The sequence below is a fragment of the Bos javanicus genome, chromosome 21 (assembly GCF_032452875.1).
Source record: "Bos javanicus breed banteng chromosome 21, ARS-OSU_banteng_1.0, whole genome shotgun sequence".
Classification (NCBI taxonomy): domain Eukaryota; kingdom Metazoa; phylum Chordata; class Mammalia; order Artiodactyla; family Bovidae; genus Bos; species Bos javanicus.
In genome coordinates this window covers 46,761,079-46,777,858 of record NC_083888.1, presented here as the reverse complement: position 1 = coordinate 46,777,858, position 16,780 = coordinate 46,761,079, and the positions used below count along the sequence as shown (strand labels likewise).

Genomic DNA, 16,780 nt, shown 5'->3' with positions numbered 1-16,780 from the left:
AAAGCAGGAAGGGATGAGGGAGTCCTCTGGATCTCTTTTGTAAGAGAACTGATCCCACTCATGAGAGCTCTGTCCTCATGACCTCCATCCTCATGACCTCTTCCCAAAGGCCACCAATGCAGAGACGCAAGTTCGATCTCTGGGTTGGGAAGATCCCTTGGAGGAGGACATGGCAACCCACTTCTGTATTCTTGCCTGGAGAATACCATGGACAGAGAAGTCTAGTGGGCTACAGCTCATGGGGTTGCAAAGTTGAACATGACTTAGCACACATGCGTGCACCATGCTGCTATAGCACCCTGCAATGTAGTATACTTATCTAGTTGCATGTGTGTGTGTGTATGTACATCTGTGCATATATATGAATGTTTGTGTGTATTTATGGTTATGTGTGAATGTTTCAGCAAGCATGTATATCTGTGTATAAACTTGTTTATCTGTGGAATAATTCCTTAAAAGAGAACTTATGAGTCAAACAAATTTGTTTTTTATGTTCTTACAGATGTTACGATTTCCCTCTTGTTTTTGTTTTCAGTGCAGTGTATTTTGTCTTCAGTATAGTGCTTATATCTCCCAGTCCTCATCAACTGGACACAGTCAAAGGTTTTCATATTTTCTATACTAGTAGGGATCATCTTAGGGCTTCCCTGATGGTCAGTGGTAAAGAATCTGCCTGCTAATACAGGAGATGCAAGAGACGCAGGTTCAATGTCTGCATTGGGAAGATCCCCTGGAATAGGAAATGGCAACCCACTCCAGTATTTTTGACTAGAAAATTTCACAGACAGAGGAACCTGGTGGGCTATAGTCCATGGGGTGGCAGAGTCCAATGCAACTGAGCATGTAGCATGTAGGGATCATCTCAGCTGGATGGCAATGAGGTGTATCCAGCTTTTTCCAAGTCTGGCATGTAAAGTATCTGTTTTGTTTGATTGTTGCAGTTCTACTAGTATTGTCCTTCATGAGACCTGCCTCTGGTGAATGGAGAGACTGATCACAAGGTGGTTACTTATATCTTTAGGGAAAAAATACCAAATCAGTTTCTCCTACCTTTATTGAGGTATAATTGACAAACAGAAATTGTACATACTTAAGATGTATGATGTAATGTTCTGATATATGTGAATGGTTACCACAATCATGCTAATGAACACATCTGCTACCTCACACAGTTAACTTTTTTTGTGTGTGAGAGTAACTGAGATCTACTCTCTTAGCAAATATCAAGTATTCAATACAATATTGTTAACTGTGTTCATCACGTTGTACATTAGAACTCCAAAACTTGTTTATGTTGCATATCTGAAGCTTTGTACCCTTTGAACATTTCCCCATTTCCCTCACCCTGTAGTCTCTGGAAACCACTTCTCTACTCCTAAGTGGTATACTTTTTTAGATTCCACTTATAAGTGAGAACATGCAGTATTTGTCTTTCTGTATCTGGCTTATTTCACTTAGTATAATGTCCTTCATGTTCATCCATGTTGTCACAAGTGACAAGATTTTCTCTTCTTAAAGGCTGGATATTATTCCATTGAGTATTATTCTATTCTTTTTAAAGGCTGAATATTATTCCATTCCATTTCACAATGGAATAATATATAATATGTCACATTTTCTTTATCCATTCATCTATTGATGAATGCTTAGGTTGTTTCCTTTTCTTAGCTATTTGAATAATACTGCAGTGAACATGGGTATTCAGATATCTCTTCAAGATACTGATTTCATTTCCTTTGGATATATACCCAGTGGTGGGATTGCTGGGTCATATGGTAGTTCTATTTTCAAGTTTTTAAGGAACTACCCTACTGTTTTCATAGCAGCATCATTTTGCATTCCCACCAACAGTGTACAGGGGTTCTAGTTTCTCTGCAATCTCACCAACACTTATCCTTTAATTTTTAAAATAATAGCCATTCTGATAGATGTAACGTGATATCTCATTGTGGTTTTGATTTGCACTTCTCTAATGAATACTAATGTTGAGCATTTTTTCATATACTTGTATCTTCCTTTGAGAAATATCTATTCAGATCATTTGCCCATATTTTAATTGGATTATTTGTTTTCTTGTTATTGAGTTCTTTGAGTTCCTTATATATCGGGTTAGTCAAAAAGTTCATTTGCAGTTTTTCCATAAGATGTTATAGGAAAAACTGCAAATGAACTATTTGGCCAACTCAATATTTTAGATATTGGTCTCCTATCAGATGGTTTACAGATATTTTCTCTCATTCCTTATATTGTCTTTTCACTTTGTTGTTTCCTTTGCTGTGCAAAGCTTTTTAGTTAGATTCAGTTCCATTTTTTATTTTTGCTTTTGTTGCCTGTGCTCAGGGGTTCATATTCAAAAAATGATTTCCTAGACCAATGTCAAGAAACTTTTTCTCTATATTTTCTAGTGGTTTTACAGTTTCAGTGCTTACATTTAAGTCTTTAATCCATTTTGAATTGATTTTTGTGCATGGTATGAAATGAGTCCAGTTTCATTCTTCTGCATATGAATATCCAGTTTTCTCAACACCATTTATTGAAGAGACGGTCCTTAACTTTCTGTGTGTTCTTGGCACCTTTGTCAAAGATTAGGTGACTGTAGATTTGTAGATTTGTTTTTAGGCTCTCTATTCTGTTCCATTGATGTACATAATCTATGTTTAGGCTCGTACCATACTGTTTTGATTACTATGACTTTGTAGTATGCATTGAAATCAGGCAGAAGAATAACGTCTCTAGCTTTGTTCTTGCTCAAGATTGCTTTGTCTAGTCAGGGTCCTCTCTGATACCATGTGAATTTTAGGATCGACTTTTCTGGTTTTATAAAAGAATGCTTTTAGAATTTTGTTAGGAATTGCATTGAATATGTAGATTGCTTTGGGTAGTATGAATATTTTAAACATGTAATTCTTGATTGAAGTCTGTTAGGAGAGAAATCTTTAAAATCTAAATTCCAGGACTTCTCTGATGGCTCAGTGGTAAAGAATCTACCTGCCGATGCAGGAGACATGAGATCGATCTCCAATCCTGGAGGAGTCCACATGCCACGAAGCAATTAAGCCTACGCACCAGAACTATTGACCCTGTGCTGTAGAGCCTGTGATCCACAACTACTGAGTCCATGTGCTGCAACTACTGAAGCTGATGTTTTCAAGAGCCTGTGCTCTGCAACAGGAGAAACTACTGCAATGAGAAGCCTCCACACTGCAACTGGAGAAAAGCCTGTGTACCAGCGAAGACCCAGCACAGCCAAAAGTAAAAATAAATAAATAAATTTTTAAAAAGCTAAATTCCCCTCTTGACTATGTTGTTGTGGTATGGGAATGTTATCTAGGATCTTGAGACATTTTAGTAGAAAGCTATGTATGGATGTGAGAGTTGGACTGTGAAGAAAGCTGAGTGCCGAAGAATTGATGCTTTTAAACTGTGGTGTTGGAGAAGACTCTTGAGAGTCCCTTGGACTGCAAGGAGATCCAACCGGTCCATTCTGAAGGAGATCAGCCCTGGGATTTCTTTGGAAAGAATGGTGCTAAAGCTGAAACTCCAGTACTTTGGCCACCTCATGCGAAGAGTTGACTCATTGGAAAAGACCCTGATGCTGGGAGGGATTGGGGGCAGGAGGAGAAGGGGACGACAGAGGATGAGATGGCTGGATGGTATCACTGACTCGATGGACGTGAGTCTGAGTGAACTTCGGGAGTTGGTAATGGACAGGGAGGCCTGGCATGCTGCAATTCATGGGGTCGCAAAGAGTCGGACATGACTGAGCGACTGAACTGAACTGAACTGAATGATATATAGTATAAACATAGATTAATAAAAAATGTACATTTAGATACAAATCTTTTATGGGCTATTGCTATATTCTGTGAAGAATGGGCTATAACAGAGTCTCCAAAACTGCTACAGTATCACTCAAACATTTCTGAGACATATAATAAACTCAAGAGGAAATATTTGTTCATGGCAAATGGCCTTATAATTATTTTAAATATTTAGCTAGATGGCTTGATTTCTTTTTAAAATTATTACTGAAGTTATTTTGGAAGAAGATGGTTAGGTAGAATTCCACCATCTTGGGAGAGAACTTCAGATTAATTTTTTTTTTTCATTGTTGAAGAAACCATTAATTTTTCCATTTATCCCTTAACCCTGCTTCCCCATACTGCCCACCCCCACCCCCAACGTGTAGTCCTCTTCCCTCCTTTCCTCCTCCAGAAAAGAGGTGTGGATATTTTGAAAAGGAAGCCTCTTTTTCCATGCCATGAATTTTGCCCACAATGGGCTAATTGCCAAAGCAGTTGGCCACCTGTGGGAGTAATTAGTCACTTGTCAGTCCTTCTGAGGTTAGTCAATTGCAGTTGCAATTTATTATATGCAGTTTTGCATCCACAAATAACCATGGCTGTTAAAACCACCCATAGAGAAAAAAAAAAGGTGGACAGAAATTTTTTTTTAAGTTGGCATTTTGCTTAGCATTTATGAATGAAGCTTGGGTAACATTCAGTCCTATTCATTTTATCCCAATCTTCAGAAACTGGAGTTAGGGAGACTGAAGAAAATGTATTCCAAAGTCCTATTGGGAGGGGTGGACAGGAAATATGATTGTGTTTCTTTGTAATTTTCCTTGATAAAGTTAAAAGGTGATTCTTGTTGGTTGTTTTAAGATTTTAGCCTTCTATGGTACAGATTGGAAAAGGCGATGGCACCCCACTCCAGTACTCTTGCCTGGAAAATCCCATGGACAGAGAAGCCTGGAAGGCTGCAGTCCATGGGGTCACTGAGTCAGACATGACAGCGACTTCACTTTCACTTTATACTTTCATGCATTGGAGAAGGAAATGGCAACCCACTCCAGTGTTCTTGCCTGGAGAATCCCAGGGATGGCGGAGCCTTGTAGGCTGCCGTCTGTGAGGTCGCACAGAGTCAGACACGACTGATGTGACTTAGCAGCAGCAGCAGCATGGTACAGATATGTATAATGTAAAGTGAATAACTTTATGTTTAAGGTGATCATAGCAAGAGCTCTGTTCTCATTGGTGAGCAGCAATGTGATGGCAGCCATCTTGGTTAACCATTGTGCAGTTAATGTGGTTTACTGGTGGGGGGAGAAGGAGATGACAGAGGATGAGATGGTTGGATGGCATCACCAACTCAATGGACATGCGTTTGAGTAAACTCTGGGAGTTGGTGATGGACGGGGAGGCCTGGAGTGCTGCAGTCCATGGGATTGCAGAGTTGGACGTGACTGAGTGAACTGAACTGTTATGATTATATCCATGGGAAGAATTCTCCATTCTAATAATTGAATTCTATATATTGAATTGTCATAAAAAGTACCTTATGTGTTCCATAACACCTTATGGAAAAATCGAAATGAATTTTTTGGGCAACCCAATATTTATCAATGGCTGCTATTATCAGTCATGATGCCAGGAAGTAAAGAGTATATGGAAAGATGAGCAAAAAATAATTCAGGTCACTAATGTTTCTGTGTGTGTGTGTGTGTGTGTGTGTGTGTGTGTGTGTGTATTAGGAGCAGGGGAAATAAAAAATAGCATGTAAAAATATCAGGATTCTTTTGGGTACCAGGAAAACAGAACCTCACCCAAGTTGTCTTAAACAATGAAGTATATTTTTAGTATTTATTAGTTATTGAATTGAAATGTTAAAAAATAGAGTGGGATAAATGTGAGACTTTTTTTCCAGGAGCACAACACTGTCACCAAGGACCCAGATTCTTTGCATTTCTCTGCTCTGCTTTTTGTAGTGCCTGCTTCATCCTGAGGCTGGTTCCCACCATGGCTATAACAGGAACTGTTTTTCCCAGATGAACTCAGCAAATATCTCCTTGTGTGTCATTAGCCCAGACTGAGTCATGTACTTATTCCTAAAGAAATTACTGTGGCCAAGGGGATGGATGCACTAACTGGCTTAAAGGCCAGTGTTCTAGTCCTAGAGACAACTCCACTTAAATATCAGTTCAGTTCAGTTCAGTCGCTCAGTCGTGTCCGACTCTTTGCAACCCCATGAACTGCAGCACGCCAGTCCTCCCTGTCCGTCACCAACTCCTGGAGTCCACCCAAACCCATGTCCATTGAGTTGGTGGTGCCATCCAACCATCTCATGCTTTGTTGTCCCCTTCTCCTCCTGCCTTCAATCTTTCCCAACATCATGGTCTTTTCCAGTGAGTCAGTTCTTCACATCAGGTGGCCAAAGTATTGGAGTTTCACCTTCAGCATCAGGCCTTCCAATGTATATTCAGGACTGATTTCCTTTAGGATGGACTGGTTGGATCTCCTTGCAGTACAAGGGACTCTCAAGAGACTTCTCCAACACCACAGTTCAAAAGCATCAGTTCTTCGGCGCTCAGTTTTCTTTATGGTCCAACTCTCACATCTATATATGACTACTGGAAAAGCCATACCTTTGACTAGATGAACCTTTGTTGGCAAAGTAGTGTCTCTGCTTTTTAATATGCTGTCTAGGTTGGTCGTAGCTTTTCTTTCAAGGAAGAAGCGTCTTTTAATTTCATGACTGCAGTCATCATCTGCAGTGATTTTGGAGTCCAAGAAAAGAACATCTGTCATTGTTTCCCCATCTATTTGCCATGAAGTGATGGGACCGGATGCCATGATCTTCATTTTTTGAATGTTGAGTTTTAAGCCAGCTTTTTCACTCTCCACTTTCACTTTCATCAAGACGCTCTTTAATTCCTGTTTGCTTTCTGCCATTAGGGTGGTGTCATCTGCATATCTGAGGTTATTGATATTTCTCCTGGCAATCTTAATTTCAGCTGTGCTTCATCCAGCCCAGCATTTCACATGATGTACTTTGCATGTAAGTTAAATAAGCAAGGTGACAATATACAGCCTTGTTGTACTCCTTTCCCAATTTGGAACCAGTCCATTGTTCCATGTCGGGTTCTATACTTCTATACTGTAGAAGTATCAGTTCAGTCCAGTTCAGTCGCTCAGTCGTGTCTGACTCTTTGCGACCCCATGAATTGCAGCACGCCAGGCCTCCCTGTCCATCACCAACTCCCAGAGTTCACTCAAACTCACGTGGTGCCATCAATATTCATGTTTCTATGATGCTAAAGAACAGAAACATATTTGAAAGGCTTTCTTGCTTATCATATAATTAGGAATGTGGCCACCTGCTCTATCAGTTAGCTCATGAAATGCTTTGCTTGACTTTAGGCTATGACTCTTGCTTACTAAGAGAAAAAAACTCAGAGACCTTCCGTGAGAAATCTGAAGATAAAAAAAGTGTATGAATGTATACACATTTGATCCTCATTATTTGCAGATTTAGTATTTGTGAATTTGTCTACTTGCTAAAATTTGTTTGGAACCTCAAAATCAGTGCTCGTGCTTTCACGGTCATTTGCAGACATGTGCAGCATGGTGAACAATCTGAGCCATCTGAAGCCCACGTTCCCAGCTGAGTCAAGTGAGAAGATACTCTGCCTTCCTGTTTCAGCTCTCGTGCTGTAAACACATGTCCCTTTCACAGTCTATTTAGTGCCACGTTCTTCACATTTTTTGTGCCTTTTTTTGGTGATTTCACTGTTTGAAATGGCCTCCAAGCATGGTGCTGAAGCGCTGTCTAGTGTTCCTAAATGCAAGAGGGCTGTGATGTGCCTTCTGAGAAAATACATCTGTTAGGTAAGCTGTGTTCAGGCATGAGTTATAATGCTGTTGGTTGTGAGGTCAATATTAATAAATCAACTGTATATTAAGTAAAGTGTGTTTAAACTGAGGCACACATAAAGTAATGTACTGATTGGTTGATGAAAAAGTTGTGATCCAAAGGCTCTCAGGAACTTAGCCTTGTTATTTCCCCTAGGAGTAATGGGTTCAGTATTCACTAATTCAGTGCTCACAGTGACTTTGTAGAATATAACTACTGCAAGCAATAAGGATTGACTGTATATATGTGATTTCATTTAAACAAATGAAGAAAATATCTTAGTCCAATATCCAGGCAAGGATTCAGTCACAGAATTCTAGTATGTAAAACACTTTATTTTTAATTCCTGTTAGTTAAAAGGAGAGTTCAGAGTTTCTAAGTAGTCCACTTGAGGAGACATACACAACCTATCTGCAATTTACGTTTCTCTCCACCTGGGCTCTTCTATCTGTGTCCTCTCTACCTTCTCTGAAATGCAAGGTCCTGATTTACAGGCTTCCACTGACCATAGTTTCAGCCTCATTCACTGGATGTAATGAACAATAACACATGATGAAATCCACTGTCTTGTCTAAGACTACCTTTGTTACCTTCCTTTCTCTAATGCTCCCAAACCAAACTTTGCAAAACTTTGTGCTGCCACTGGAGATCATGAGTTGAGGCCCACTAAGTCAGTTGTGATGGGTAGGATGAGGAGGTGTCCTCTGCATCTAGGATTCTGTGTGCATCATTCCGTTTGACTTTTGTTTCGCTCAAGCTTGGGCTGTGTTGCCAGCAGCAAGTATGCTGACTGAAAACTGTCACAACAGCGATCATTACAATCCGGGAGTTAAGTTTGACTGGAACATATGTCTTCAATTTTAATAGCTCAGCTTCCCAGATGCCCTAAAGGAGAATATTGCCTGAGAAGGAGCTTTTCATGTAAGAATAATTTGTGTTAAGTAGCTCAGTGATCTGTTTGTTAGGTTAGAGCTGACAGTTTGTTTATATTTCTAAAGGGGTATGATGAATGGGGGAGAAGTTGATGCTAATTAGCCTAAATTGTTCCTAAGAATGTAGAGGGCTTTGCCAGTTTCATTGTTTCTGTTTCTTTGCACATTTTAAATAATTGAATGGAGCTCAGACCATTCATCATAATTTCAGGCAAGATGGAAATAAATGAATTTAGCACGGGTCTGCATGTGTAATGGAAGATATCACTTTAAACGGCAATTAGATAAGACATCAACTTGGGACTAATGCAGACTATTCTAATCCATTTGCATAAAAATATCAAACATGAACGTTTTCGTTTATTCCATTAATTATCTCTGTCATCATAGGAGGATGCAGACTTTCTTTTTGAAAAATCCATCTATCTCCATTACAGAAATTGTGCTGTGGTATAAAATTGGGGCTCATGGCCTCTGAACAAAAGATCTGTGGCCATCTTGCTAAGAAAGTTCCTTCCCCTCCCCTGATGTCATCATACGCCTCTCTGAAACCTGTTTGAGGATGGACTCCATGCCCGGCCAGGTAGATAATGAAAAAGGCAGGAGAGAAATATTTTTGAAACTTAGGATTCATATAATGGTTTGAGTTCTACAGTAAGAGTTAATATACTAGTGGGGGAATATTTTCATTATTTCTCAGGAGTCCTCAAACATGTATTTCTCATGTGTGCTGGGTTACATAGTGATATGATGCTAAGCCTAAGCCTACAATGTAACTTCCTATCTGAGTCAATTCAGCATTTCCTCTAGGTAATAAGGTTAACATAAATCGATTATTTTGTAAGAGTATAGGAAAATATATATATTTTGTTAACACACATTTTGAGAGTTAAAATAAAAAATGAAACTAAATTTGGAAAGTCTATGATTTTTTTCAACCTTTTAATCCTCATTGGAGGCCATTCTTTTTTAATTTATGCACATAAAATACCACAGGAAGAGATGGTATAAATTTGTGGACTGTGGAGAATGAGTGAACATTTTTGAATCAGGATCTTTAAAAGGGGTGAAATTTGAGTATGATTAAGTTAGGAAAAAGCCTCGCTTACGGCGGAAGTCGGAGACTCTGTATACATTATGGGCATGTCATGGCTTTTAAAAAGTTATGTTAGACTTCTATACAAATTGTGAAGGAATTTGTATAACCCCAAACAAAATTCTGTGTGGTTCTGAACTTTTCCAAAGTTGAAAAAAAGAGAGAGAAATAATGCTGGTTATTATTCCTATCAGGAGCAAACCTTACTTTCGGTGGGCTGGTTGCTTATACTGCCTGGGTGTTTTCCTGGTCACTAGTTTTCTCGGAAGGAAATGATCCTCAAGCTTAGGCTAGCCACGTTTGTGCATATGTGCCCTATAATTGGCATTTATTAAGGAGACCTTCAGTTTGATGGATGACTGTCAGAGCTGAGCCTGCCGCTTTGAAGAGAGTTGACTCTGCCGAGTTTTGTTACATTAACTCATTAGAACTCTGCACTGCTTCAACCCGCTCTTTGTTTACTTTCTTATAATTAAGATTTTTGAGCAATCGATTTTCAGAGACTTGGCAGGGGCCCATTCCCAACTTGGAGACTTTGCCTGACAGAAAAGTATTCAACAGAACAAATATTCACAATAAGAACCTGAGGATTAAAAGTGAGGTTTTTGTATTCTCTTTAGTTAGCTGCCAGTTAATGAATTGCTTTTAAACATAAAAATGGTTTATTAAGTATCTATATTTCATTAACGGCATTATTCCTCAGCTTTAAAAAAAAGGGATTCCTACAAAAGCAACAGCTGTAGAAATATTTTCAAACCAGGGTATTAATAATTGCAGCTTGTATGTATTGTGATATTTTAGCAACAGCGTAAGCAAGTAATTAAGAAATAATTAGGGAAACAAAAAAAAGTAATCGGAATTTAAAGATATATTTTCAAGAGAAAAAATGTATCATAGGTGCATTTAAACATTTTACTGTGAATAATTAGTACATCCCAGTTGTGTTTTTTACTTTTATAATGTGAAAAATCCCCAAAGTTGTGATGACATGTTTAAACCTAAAACTGATGTTTCACTTTCTCTTTTGAAACTCCAAAGAAAGTACACATGAAAATGCTGAAAATGAGGATCTTTTCCAATGTGTGTTGGTGAGATGAACCATATTTCCCGTATGCTTGGTGTCCCACACATACATTATCTGGAGAGGCACAAAATCGTGATGTGGTGTTTGGTGTGCGTGTAGTTTGAAATCTTTTCAGTTGACATCTATAAAAACTAAACACTTGAGGAGAAAGGATGTGCTTTTACAAAAAGCAAACATAGTTGGAGAGTGTTTGCGCTAAGATTTCAGACTCATTCATGGTTGTCTCTCTTCTGACTTGTTATAACTAGTTGATAAGGTGATTATCTTTGAGGTCTCTTTACCAAAGATAATGACTTGAGGAGTATGCATTCATCATGCCGTCCCGATATCTAGATGAGTGAAAAAGGAAAATAATGAATGAATGAGGAAGGAAAAATAAACAGCATCTATTTATGAAAATGAAGACTGTGCTGGATCATAATTTATAGGCAGCTCTCTAATGAGTTCTTAGAGTAATTTTATGTGGAGCGCTACTGTGAAACAGTACTAGGTCACTTGACTGATGTTCACAGAAGGCAAGGGAAAATGAAACTTGGTTGTTTTTAGGTCACAGATAATTCAACTTTCTTTATTCTCTTAAAAGAACTTGAGTTAGCAGAAAATAGTTAGACTTCTTTGCCAATGAAGACAACCTTTTAAGTTTAGTGATGAAGTTGGTTCATTTGTATTTTATTCAGAGGATGGAAAATACAAGTAATTGACTCCTTATTTGGTCCACAATGTTCAGTTAATGTATTCAAAGTTATTACTAGATTAAAAAAATGAATTCACAGGTCAAAACTTCCTTTATTGTGGAGGAAACTGGCAGTCATCAAAAAGGCCATTAAAAACAGTTTAATGAAGAAATATGTGACTGTTTAAGAAAACCGTCTAGTCTAAACTTAGCAGGAGGGCCATGGGTCCTTTTCCTACTAGGCTGCAACAGTATAAGAAAATAATCTTGCATCTTTTAGGCTTCTGCATAAGTGTTCACTTCAGAAAGTTATTACTTTAGCTGAACAGATAAAATACAATTTTACATGGAAAACCTGAAGCTAAAATAAAGTTCCTGCTAATTTTATATTAAAATGTGTGGAATTATATTTTAAACTTTAAATGGATACTTTAGTGGTAACTAAGACTTTAAATGCTTTTCCCTTTCAACCTAAAAATGATGGTGTCCTGTGTCCTAAGCACAGTTCTAAGTACTATACATGATTAACATTTAATCATCATAGCCCCTTGAGGTGGGTGCTGTTATTACCTTCACTTTAAAGTTTATAAAACTGAGGTATAGAGAGGATAAGTAACTTGAGCAATGTCACACAGCTAAAAAGTAGTAGATTAGGGATTTGAACATAGGCATTCTGACTCCAGATTCAAGGCTCTTAACCATTCTGCAGTGCAGTCATTAGTTTAAGTTGTTGGAAGATCTATACACAAATATCTAAATCCACCAAATTTATTATTCAAAAGACTTCAGGAATGGTATTCCAAAGATTATTTCACTATGTTTGGAGAAACTGTTCCAGAGGAATATTATGTTAATATACTTATATACATAGTAATATCCTTTTTTCTTAGCTTTCATATCCCAGAACATGACTAACAAAAGGGTTATAGGCTTAACAGTGTGGTTAGGTTTTTACCATGTGTGGTTGTTGCATTTTGGGAGGGACAGAATTTGACTTATGGCCTACCCAAGCAGTTGTAATATTGAGCCATATTATAACAGGGTTCTGCTTTGTTTTAAAAACACAACTATTATTTTGAAAAGGAGATAGAAACAATAGTAAAAAAAAAAAAAAATCTAGGCTCTAAGAAGTAGTTGCTATAAAAATTTGCCAAGTTTTCAGAAGTGAGTGTTTTGAAGTCTGTTTAACAAAGTCCAGCAATATTTAGGTTCAATAAAGGAGACTGGTTTTTATCACTAAAGTTGAGTAATGAATTCTGGGATAATCTAAGCTGATTAAACTTAAAAAATTATACTTTTTTGATAACTTTAAGAAAGAACGTTGCAAATTTGGCTGAACTACAGCTCATAAACCTTGTTGAAGATAATTCAGAGGTATAAAATGCTATGTGTAATTTTGGGGAGATTTCAAATTCCTAGACAAAGAAATTTTGATTGCCAGACATCTCTGAATTATCTAGCAGAATACAATGTCCATATAGGAAATACTCTGATGAGGAGACTGGTGAGAACCAATGCTTTCATCTCAAAGTAAAAAACAGAAAGTGTGTACAAGGATAAAATGTATGTGAAGAAATTTAAGCAGTAGATAAAATTTTGTGTGTTTTTTTATTCACCAAAACTGATTGAATGTGTTCTGTGGTTTGAGTATGCAAGAGTGAGCAAGACAGAGGGGAACTAACATTCTAGTGAAGGAGACAGAAATAAACAAATAATATAATGTCAGATAATTTTAAGTTATAAAGAATGTAAAGTTGAGTAAGGGGAGAGAAAGTGATGTCTTTGGGGACATGCAGTGGACTCTTTTAAACAAAGTGGTTAGGAGAAGGCTTCCCTGAGATACAATTTGAGCAAAACTCTTAAGTAATCTAAATACATAGTACATTAGTGGCATTTGTCACCTAGGATAAGTAATTTTTAACATTTCTATCCTCTTTAGATAAAATTATTTTTAGTAATATTAATGTAATGAAAAGAATGATAATAATGGCTAGAGAAAACAGCAGACAATGAAAAAATGTTATCAAGCTTTATGGTAGTATCATGCCAGTAACAAATTAATTTAAAAAATAAAATAAACATACTGTAGAAAAGAGGGAGGGAATAATGGATTAGTACTTTTAAATTACATCATTGTATTTTTTCTGTAAAATGATAAAAATAGCATAACTATATCATATGCAGTTTGCACTGTTTCACATTATAAATCCTTTTTTGAACAGCTTTAGTGAGATACACGTGCCATAAAATTCGCCTATTTAAAATGTATAATTCAGTGGTTTTTAGTATACACATAGTGTTGTACAGTTATCTTCACCGTCAATGTTAGGACATTTTCATCACCCCAAAAGAAAAATCTCGTTCTCTTTAAAATCACCTCTTGTTTCCCTGTGTCACCACTTCTCCTGCCCAGGGGTAGGAAGGCACTAATCCACTTTTGGGGTCTATAGATTTGCTTGTTTTGGACTTTTCATATAAATGAAATCATAAATATGTTCTTTTGTGACCAGTTTCTTTTATTTTGCATCTTGTTTTTAATGTTCATCTATGTTATAGCATTTATTAATACTTCATTTTTTAAATTGCTGAATAATATATCATTGTATGGATATACCACATTTCATTTATCTATTTATCAGTTGATGGACATTTGATTTGTTTCTACTGTTTTTATATTACAAATGATGTTGATATGAATATTCATGTGCAATATTTTATTTGAACATATGTTTATATTTTGTGGAGTATATTCCTAGGGCTTCCCTGATAACTCAACTGGTAAAAAATCTGCCTGCAATGCAGGAGATCCTGGTTCAATTCCTGGTTTGGGAAGATCCACTGGAGAAGAGATAGGCTACCCACTCTAGTATTCTTGGACTTCCCTGGTGGCTCAGATGGTAAAGAATCTGCCTGCAATGTGGGAGACCTGGGTTTGATCCCTGGGTTGGGAAGATCCCCGGAGAAGGGAAAGGCTACCCACTCCAGTACTCTTGCCTGTAGAATTCCATGGACAGAGGAGCCTGGCAGGCTACAGTCCAGTGAATCACAAAGAGTAGGACATGACTGAGCGACCTTCATACTCACACATATTCCTAGGAGTGCAATAGTATCTGGTGGCTTACTGGTAAAGAATCCACCTGCAATGCAGGAGACGCAGATTCAATCCCTGGATCAGGAAGTTCCCTGGAGAAGGACATGGCAACTCACTCCAGTATTCTTGCCTGGAAAATCCCATGGACAGAGGAGTCTGGCGGGCTACAGTCCATGGGATCTCAAAAGAGTCAGACTCGACTTAGTGACTCGACAGCAACAACAACAACAGCATGGCAACTCTTATGTTGAGTCTTTTGAGGAGCTATCATACTGTTTTCCAAAGTGGCTGCATCAGTTTGCATACCCACTAGCAACGAATGAGGCATCTAACTTCTCCAGCACTCCTTGCCAACACGTTATTATCTAAAATTTTGATTCTGTCCTTCTTTGTGAGTGTGAGGTGGTAGTTATTTTGCAATTTTGATTTGTATTTCCCTAATGGCTAATGATGCTAACATCTTTTCATTTTTTTATTGGCTATTTGTATGTTTTCTTTGCCCATTAAATTTTTTAAATTTAATTTTTATTTGGAATATAATTGCTATACAATGTTGTGTTAGTTTATGCTGTACAACAACATGAATCAGCTATGACATATACAGATGTATACACAGGCATATACATATATCCCCTCCCTTTTGAGCCTCTCTCTCACCCATCCCCCGTCCCACCCACCATCCCACGCATCTCAGTCACCACAGAGTGCTCAGCTGAGCTCCCCAGGCTATATAGCAGCTTCTCACTAGCTATCTATTTTACACATGGTATTGTATATATGTCAATTCTACTCTCTCAATTTGTCCCACCCTCTCCTTCCCCCACTATGTCCACAAGTCCTTTCTCTACATCTGTGTCTCTATTCCTACCCTTCAAATAGGTTTGTCAGTACCATTTTTATAAATTCCATATATATGTGTTAATATACAATATTTGTTTTTCCTTTCTGACTTACATTCACTCTGTATGACAGACTTTAGGTTCATCCATGTCACTACAAATGACCCAATTTTGTTTCTTTTTATGGCTGAGTAATATTCCATTGTATATATGTACCACATCTTACTTATCCATTCCTCTGTTGAAGGATATTTAGTTGCTTCCATGTCCTGGGTATTGTAAATAGCGTAACAATGAACATTGGGGTACATGTATCTTTGAATTGTAGTTCAAATGCCCAGGAGCAGGATTGCTGGGTCATATGGCAGCTCTATTTTTAGTTTTTTTTCAGGACCTCCACTCCAGTGTTCTTGCCTGGAGAATCCCAGGGACTGGGGAACCTGGTGGCTTGCCATCTATGGGGTCGCACAGATTTGGACACAACGGAAGGACTTGGCAGCAGCAGCAGCAGCACATTGTCCTCCATAGTGGCTATACCAGTTTACATTCCCACCAACAGCATAGGAGGATTCCCTTCCCCCACACTCTCTGCAGCATTTATTGTTTGTAGATTTTTTGATGTTGGCCATTCTGACCAGTGTGAGCTGATACCTCATTGTAGTTTTGATTTGCATTGCTCTAATAATTAGTGATGTTGAGCATCATTTCCTGTGTTTGTTGGCCATCTGCTTCTTTTCTTTTTTTTTTCAATAGTTTGTTGTATTTTTTAGATTCCACAGATAGGTAATATAATATCATGTTTGTCTTTCTCTCTCTGATGTATTTCACTTGGCATAATGCCCTCCAAGTCCATCCATGTTGCTCCTGCTGCTGCTGCTAAGTCGCTTCAGTCGTGTCCGACTCTGTGCAACCCCATAGACGGCAGCCCACCAAGCTTCCCCGTCCCTGGGATTCTCCAGGCAAGAACACTGGAGTGGGTTGCCATTTCCTTCTCCAATGCATGAAAGTGAAAAGTGAAAGTGAAGTCGCTCAGTCGTGTCCGACTATAGCGACCCCATGGACTGCAGCCTACCAGGCTCCTCCGTCCATGGGATTTTCCAGGCAAAAGTACTGGAGTGGGGTGCCATTGCCTTCTCCGATCCATGTTGCTACAAATGGCAAAATTTTGTTCTTTTTTTTAAATGGCCAAATAGTATTTTATTATATATGTATTACCACATCTTCTTTATCCATTCATCTACTGATAGACACTTAGATTGTTTCCATACCTTGGAAATTATAAATAATACTGCTGTGAACATTGGGGCACATGTATCTTTTTGACTTGGTGTTTTGTTTGGATATATACCCAGGAGTAGAATTGCCGGGTCTGT

The 16,780-nt window shown here is 38.0% G+C and overlaps 1 protein-coding gene across 4 annotated transcripts in view; it reads left to right on the top strand.

Annotated features, from left to right (window-relative positions):
* SLC25A21 (solute carrier family 25 member 21) overlaps positions 1–16,780 on the top strand; it is a 553,178-nt gene that overhangs the window by 81,630 nt on the left and 454,768 nt on the right. Inside the window, exon 2 of one of the 4 annotated variants that reach the window (XM_061394949.1) lies at positions 2,955–16,780. This exon is cut by the window's right edge and continues 15,118 nt beyond it. The exons of the other annotated variants lie outside the window; for them this stretch is intronic. The gene's annotated coding sequence lies outside the window, so the exon portion shown is untranslated. The remainder of the gene's footprint in view (positions 1–2,954) is intronic. 4 annotated transcript variants of the gene reach the window in all.